General features: G+C 41.1%; 1 long non-coding RNA gene across 1 annotated transcript; it reads right to left on the bottom strand.

The window, feature by feature from the left end:
- Window positions 1-3,462: 3,462 nt before the first annotated feature.
- Window positions 3,463-7,383, bottom strand: LOC309540469. The gene is made up of 3 exons (XR_014223323.1): window positions 7,278-7,383; window positions 4,311-4,401; window positions 3,463-3,733 (listed from the first exon to the last, which is right to left on the bottom strand). It is a non-coding gene; the product is annotated as an uncharacterized lncRNA (long non-coding RNA).
- Between the last annotated feature and the right edge of the window lie 422 nt (window positions 7,384-7,805).

Here is a 7,805-nt window from a genome sequence, read left to right as displayed (position 1 = left end):
TTCAATAACTTTGGTTGTGCATGTGTTATAGATAGAACCAAAAGTGAGTAGTCAGAGGCTTATCATCTTGTAATGAAAACTGTTCAGTTATGCAGGTGAATGCAGAAAATGAAATTTGTGTAGTTGTTATCCTCCAGTACAATGCAGATGCAAATAGTCCCCTTTTAACTTTGGCTTCAGCACACCCTATATGAATCCATGGCAACTCCTCCTCTTTAATTATCTCCTCAAACCTTTGTTTAAGCACTTTAAGTGAGGTGAGATGGATGCCACGAAGGGAAAGAGCTTTTTCCCCCTTTCCCTTTTTCTTTTTTGCTTTGGTGCCCCAGTTATGAGATCCAGCTCAATTACCGTATTATCATTGTTCAGTTGCCAGGCGTTTTATTCACCCAGGTATTTTAAATTGCATAGGTTGCTACTGATAATTCTTCATGCGTTTCTGTCCTTTTGGTTGCTGGATGACATTGTATTACTATGCTTTTATGCTGTTGCAAAGCACCTTGAACTCTAGTAAATAAACAAATACATCTTGCCAGTGGTTCCCAAACTCCCCCCCCCCCGCCACCGCTGCCACCAAGACTACTTGAAAATTGCTGAGGGTCTTAGCGTACCACTTAATGATTTTTCTGCCTTTTGTAGCAATTGCAATGCACCTTGCTAGACAGGGATAGCCTAACTTCTGTCATCTATGCTCTGGTAGCCTATAGGTTAGATTGCTGCAATGCATTATACATAGGGCTGCCTCTGTAGGATGGTTTAGAAACTTTGGCTGGTGCAGACTTGGTAACCAGGTTGTTCACTGGGACAAAACAGTTTGAGCGTATTACACCAATTCTGGCCTGATTGTACTGGCTTTGCCTGGCGCCTTCATTACATATCTTTCGACACCAGGCAAAAATGTTTCTCTACAACCAGGTCTTTGGCCAATTGACATTTTGTGGGCTTTTAGATGTTTTTTGTTGGAAGGGGGTTATTGGTTTTGTTTGTTTGTTTTATTGGGTATTTTGTTGTGAACTGCCCTAAGATCTTAAAAATTGAATGAATAAATGAATGACAACACAAATTGTATAAAATTCTGGGACATATCCTGGAGTGCAGTTTTAGTACAGTACATTGGCCAATATGCCAGGCCTGAACACAGTTCAACTTTTTGTTTCTGTTGTTAGTCATGAGATTTCTTCCAAGTGCGTTTTTCTCACAGATGCAATTCTTCCTTTCCAAAATAGCTTCTCAATTAAATTAACATCTAGTATATCTCTAACGCTTCAGTCGGTTCACACTCAGCCATATAATCTTTGCAGAGTGATAAGTTATGATTGTTGATTCGGAACTTATATCATTCTTGGGCTTATTCTCTCTTGCTATATATTATTAAAGAAGTTGCAGGAGTCTTTAATTCGGCTCTTGATAACATTAATGACCCTCTATGGATCACAGTGTTACAGTGTGTGTTTTAGGTCACTTTGATGCATAGCTGATATTACAAAGTGAGCAGGGTTGGAGGCTTTTATGGCAATAAAAGGCTTTATAAGACCTTTTCAGAGACATAATTCCAGTGATTTTCATGGGGCTTGCAACTGGAGCCTGAATTTTAATTGTGTTTCCTATATTGACTGTTTTAGTTCAGGGACATATTCCTTTGATAGATTGCAGCAGCAAAGCTAGTCAGTTTGCTGAGGGTCTGAGTTTAAATTAGAGAAGGGTGATCAACATGGTGCCTTCCAGGTTTCATTGGAGTCTAATTTCTAGGATGCCTAATCTTGGGCCATGCTGGCTGGGGCTGCTGGAAGCCACATCTGAAGATTGCCACAGATCATTTTTCATGCTCAGGTATCTTGACTAAGTTCCCCACACCACCACCATAGCGTTATATTCCTTCTCAGTCTTCTAACACTCCCCTGTCCTTAAAGTGAGGAGTATACTATGCCAGCCCTGGATCTGTCAGTCACTTTTGTTTCTGTTATGTCCTGAGCTGAATCCTAGAACAATAGGATCCAGAATGCAGCAGTCTGGGATAGAAACTAAGGGGTTTCCAGCTGTAATGCTTTAGGAGATACGGGGAAAAAAGGTTTATAAATGGGTAAAAGCTTAATGGTAAGGATTTGCTAAACTAACAAATTGAAGTGGAATACAAAGAAGGGAGGTATGAGGAGGTCTGGGGAAATAAGCGTAAGAAAGATATGCTATGGAAAATTATTTGTTTTTTAACTGTTTTTATGTTGTATTTTGTATTTTGTTTCTTTCTATTTTTTATTTTTTCATTGTTATATTTTAAAAAAACTCTAATAAATATCTTTTTTTAAATAAAACAGAATGCAGCAGTCTGATTGGTCTGCAGGAGCCACCCAATCCCGCTCCAGGTGGAAGTGAATCAGCAACCTGATTGGCCTACAGGAGCAGCCCGGAATTAGCCAATCACGCAGGGCCCATTGTGTAAATAATGTATATATAGCTAGACGTTTTGGGGAAAGTTTCATTCATTGCTACTGCGACCTGAATAAAGAGCATGAAATTCACACCCGACTCCGAGTATATGTCACTTTCCTTCCCGTTGTCTCTGTTCTTGGGGACACAGTTAAGAAAAGGATGGAGGAGGAATGCACAAGTTCATTTCCACTCTCCCTTCTGCCCTCACCCTCCTATAGAACTTCAACCAGGGCCAGGCCATCCATGAGGTAGACTGAGGCCTTGAGTGGCAGACTCCTATGGGGCAGCACCTCCTGCCGGTGCCAGAGAAGCAAGGAGATGGGGCAGCAGATTCGGGGGGGGGACACCTTCCCATTTCACCTCAGGCAGTGAAATAGGATTGACCACCCTGATTGCAGCCTTAGCAAGTTTGGGGTTGGGGTTTTTTCCTCCTTAGGAAAGTTAAGAGAATTATTGCTCTTTGATATTTCTGGCCTGCGTTAGAAGCTGTTTGCTTTTCAGAGGTTACACGAGGAAAGTTGGAAGGAGTGCACAGAATGTTAAGTGGATCTCCAGGGCAAAAGGCAGGATTTTACATGGCTTTAATTAAGTACACTAACACCATAGGGCACAAATAACTTTTCCCAGCAGATGGTTTATTTCTGTTTATTTTGAACTATATTTCAGCATTTTATGTAATTAAAAGGTACGAGCTGCTGTGGATTATTTGCCTTAAAGGTTGCTTAACTTCATAACATGCAATATTTTAAAAGGCACTCGCAACTGAGTGATGGGGAAATATAAGTCAATTACTGAGGAAATGGAGGTCGTTGTGGATTTCTTGTGGGTATTTGTTTTCATCTAAATAGACCCAGGGCCAGTTCTTGGAATCATCTTGATGTGATGAGACATCTGGTAAATGCTTGCCTTTTTCGCCGAATGTATTTTTTCACCCTGCACCCTGTTTTGTTTTGTTCCTTTAAGTTTGCTGACAGCCCAATAGCTGGCATGGCTGGCCTATTTTAAAGTTAGGAATTTTTGTGTTCTAGGCAGCCACTCAAGTGTCATTCCAGCTTGTTGAAGACTCCAGCAGAGGGTATATTTGCCTACTATCACACATTCCCAAGGATCACACAAACACACATATGCACACACTTGAAACTGTCTAATATTTAGTCATTCCATTGGTCCATGTAGCTTGGTGTTGTCTCCACAAATTGGCAGAAGCTCTCCAGGGTTTTAGGCAGACAGATCTCCTGCCCTTCATTGGGATTGAACCTGGGATCTTCTGCATGCACGGCAGATGTTCTTCCTCCACAGCCCTTCCCTGAGAAGGACAAAAGTTCATGTCATATGGTTTTATGTACCTTCCTCAGTACATAGCCTCTAACTTCATACTCCACCCAGATCTGCCTCTGGACAACACAGCTGCTTGACCGCCTCACAGATTGCTCTCCATTCTCCATTTTGAGTTCAACCCTTCCTTAAAAGTTCACACCACTAATTCTAGTTAGTGGGGCCAAACTAGATATTTTAGAAGCAAACCCATAGATCTTAGAACCTTGAAAGAAAAAAAAAGGGGAAAGCTAAGTCAACCTGAGTAAGCACAGGAATATTGTGAGTACAAGTCTAGCTTCATGTCACTTCCCTAATGGAAGAAATTATCTTCATCATAGCTGCACAGCTCTCAAAGTCATTTTCTCTGAGTTCTGTCACAGGGTGGGCCATTGGCATTACTTTGGACTAACTAACAGATGTGTTCCATTTCTTTTAGGAAACAAAATGTTTTTCAAAATATTTATAGATGGCTGAACATAACCAAATATCATAGCTGGGTACTATAACAACAAAATGAAATAAATGGGGAAATGATTTTTTTTCCCCAAAAGGGAATCTGATATTACCTGGATTTATCCATCTGTAAAGGCCTGCAGACAAAGGAGTTTTTACCATCTGGCCAAGAAGGGTTTGCTCAACATCAGTCAACAGTGTGCTCTGCAAAGCAAGTACAGAATATATTGTAGGACTATGAATTCTAGGTCTACCTGTGTGCTAATATAGCACAAAAAAACAGGCTTAGGTTTTGAACAAAAACAAGTGCTGGGGTCAGTCACAAGTATGAGCCATACAGAGAGAACTAAACAGAACTTGTAATTTTAGTTCTAATACATAAAATGAACACAGCCGTAATAAAATCTTCAGACAGCTCAGGTGTATTTCCATTTGTGTTATTGTTGTCGCAGTGTATAATTTCAAGGTCATAAAGCTGATCTTTGTGTCAATGCCATGGAAACCTAGCAATGTTTCAGTTTTTTACTTCCTAACCCAATAAATGGTAAATAAACATCTCAGCTGCAATTCTCAAACCACTCTTTTATTATTTTGCAATCCCATTCTAAAGTAGTTTAAGTGATTTTGCTATGAATCACACTGGAGAAAGTGCTCTGAGCCTTTGGATTTCATCCTGATGATCTTCACTGCAAAGGTAGTGCAAACAGCATTTATTTCAATCTGGTGCAGAGAAATACAGATTCACCTTCTGGTCAAATTAACAGGGAGCAAGAGTTCCTTTCTCAGTTGTGTGGTGTAAATCAGGGATGGGAAACCTTTAGCCCTCCAGATTTTGTTGGATTCTTGATTCTATCAGCCCCAAAGCCAATCTCAAGGATCATGGGAATCCAACAACCTCTAGAGGCCAACAGGTTCCCCATCCCTGATGTAAATGAAACACCAATGGCAACATGTATTCTTTGCACCAGTGGTTTGATTGTGCAGGATTCTAAATGATGCAGAGAGACAACTCCCTGCTGCAGCCATTTATTGTCAAATGTGTGCGGGGATATGGGGATGTAACGTTAAGAATGTGATAGAGGAGGTAGGGCCAGTGAAAGCATTTCTTCTGCTACCCAGTCGCATGATTGGATTTGCAAAAGGGGGGGATGTCCAAATAGAGATATTGCTAACTGTCTGACTGAGATTGTTATAGAGTTTGGGGGTGCAAGGGACCCCTTAACTGCTAGAGTTAGTGCATATTAGAAATTAATACACGGTAGAATTCAGATAACATGTGAAGTATTGAATGGAAGATGCCAGGACAGTGAAAAATACAGGCTAGAGCCTCACTTGGGATAGAAGTCATTAAGAATGATAGAAGGTGTTGGAAGCAAGCCACTAACTCATCAATGAAAGCCATCATCAAGTCAAGAGATTCTCTGTCGGTGACTAGAGGGGTGGTACAGTTCCCATGGTTCCCATGGCCAGAGAAAGGTTTAGGATTGTAGATTCCATGATGTATGAAAAATTGGGAGGGGGGCCAGCTGTGCCCACAAGAAAAAAAGGTGTCATTGGGTTTTTTTCTGGCATGGGTCTTTGAGGAGGAGAAGGATGGAGCCAGAACTCCAGGCTAAGGCTATGTGGGGCAGATCTATCTTGGCAGGCTGGGACAAGAGCTGTGGGACAATGCTGTGCTGCTGTGGGGAACAAGCTGCTCTGGAGATCTAATGCTCTAAACTCTCTCCATTGAAGTCTGTAGGTGTAGATATCTGTAAATAAACCAGATTTCTTACAGACACTAGTCTCCACTGTGCTTTGATTTTCCAACAGAAATGCAACCCCAGGTGAGTGCCTGGAACCTCTGGAATCTCATGTGGAGATTGGAGTTTGTGCTCATTTAGTTTATATGTTTCAAATCACGGGCAACCAGGGAAGCATCCTTCAGATATATTGAACTACAATTCCCATCAGCCTGAGCCAGCATGATCAATGGTCAAAGTTCTTTTAATTCGCTGTTAATTGTTGAATTATCAACAATTAAACTGTATGGTGTTGTGGTAGGTCTGTTGTTAGAGGGCAGTGGTGGTGAACCTTTTAGAGACCGAGTGCCCAAACTGCAAACCAAAACCCACTTATTTATCACAAAGTGCCCAGAGTTGTTGAGCTTTTCATTGAGTTTTGGGGGGAGAGAGAGAACAGAAATAAATGATGAATAATACCTTTGCTGGAACTAACATGCAGCACCGACATCATCGTCTGCCAAAGTGCCAAAAATACTAGCACAGTAAGGGTTAAAAAACGAAGGCCGTTACACCCAATCAGAAACAGCCACTGAAGTAACAAATTGAAAAACAGACCAATCACCAAACACAATCTCCGGCTAACAGCGGGGCGGGGGGGGGGGAGGTTCTGTGTTTCAACAGGAGACACAAGCTGTAGCATGGGGGGGTGGAGTGGGAGAACAAATGGGGAAAAAACTATAGCAGCACAGACGGGCTGATGGCGCACGTGCCAGCAGTGAGGGCTCTGTGTGCCAAGTCCGGCACATGTGCCATAGGTTCGCCACCACTGTTATAGGGCCTGGGAGACTTGGGTTCAACTCCCCATTTAGTCATAAAGGCCAGCCTAACCTACCACACAGGGTGGTTGTAAGGATTAGAATGAGGAGGAGGAGATTAGAACAGTAAACAAATAATTTAAAATACCGAATTTTTATTTATTGTGGATTTTTAAATCACATTGTCTGTTCTGTGAACTGCTTTGGAAAATGTACTATATAAATTAACAACTGACTCACAGCAATCTATTTAGCAGCTCGGATAGTTATTATGTGGGCACAATGTTGAGATTATTGGAATTAGAGATTGTTCATTAAGCTGTTGTATTCTTTCTGTTTATTAAAGCTTTGGATTGTTAAACAGTAAATTGCTAAACTGTCAATTGTATTTTAATGCATTAATTTATTGTAATGCATAAGATTTTTTATTATGTATTGTGATTACGATGGTTAGCAAAATTCACTGTTATTGTATTTAGTTTACTGTCACTTTATTTTTCTATTGTGTGAAATGTGGTATACATAAAGAATCCCCACTTACCTAGGAACATGCCACATTGAATTCAACAGGACTTATGAATGTGCATGGTTTGGATTGTGTCGTATGTCCACGAAAGGAGGCCTAGGATTCATTTTCAACAACTGTCATTCTGTTGTGTGGGACAAAGCAAATAGATTTCAGTCTAAGACCACAGATGGGACTAGCACTAGCAGCCAAGCAGCAGTTTCAGTTCCCACCACAGTCATATCCTTGAGTGCACTCCTTTACTTTGCCTCACATAAATGAATGCTTGCTTATGGTTTACCACTATGGAGAAAAGCAAAGTAGGGCATTGCTGCAGTGAGGACAGAACTTGCCCTCCAGTTGTGATGCTGTGTAGTCTGGTCCCTATTAAGAGGAGCCCTGGAGGTGAGTGCAACACACCCTGAATTTAATTCCCAGAGGCTGTTGAATCTACAGATGTACACCCCTAACATCATAATAACAAATATTTTGATGGCTGTTTCTTCGATGAATCACTGAATTCTTTTTAAAGACAATTAGCATTGCTTTCCTTTGGACCACATC

The sequence above is a fragment of the Podarcis vaucheri genome (genome assembly GCF_965113315.1).
Source record: "Podarcis vaucheri genome assembly, chromosome: 9".
NCBI classification, from domain to species: domain Eukaryota; kingdom Metazoa; phylum Chordata; class Lepidosauria; order Squamata; family Lacertidae; genus Podarcis; species Podarcis vaucheri.
Note: the sequence above shows the minus strand (reverse complement) of the source record. Positions and strands in the feature narration are given on the sequence as shown.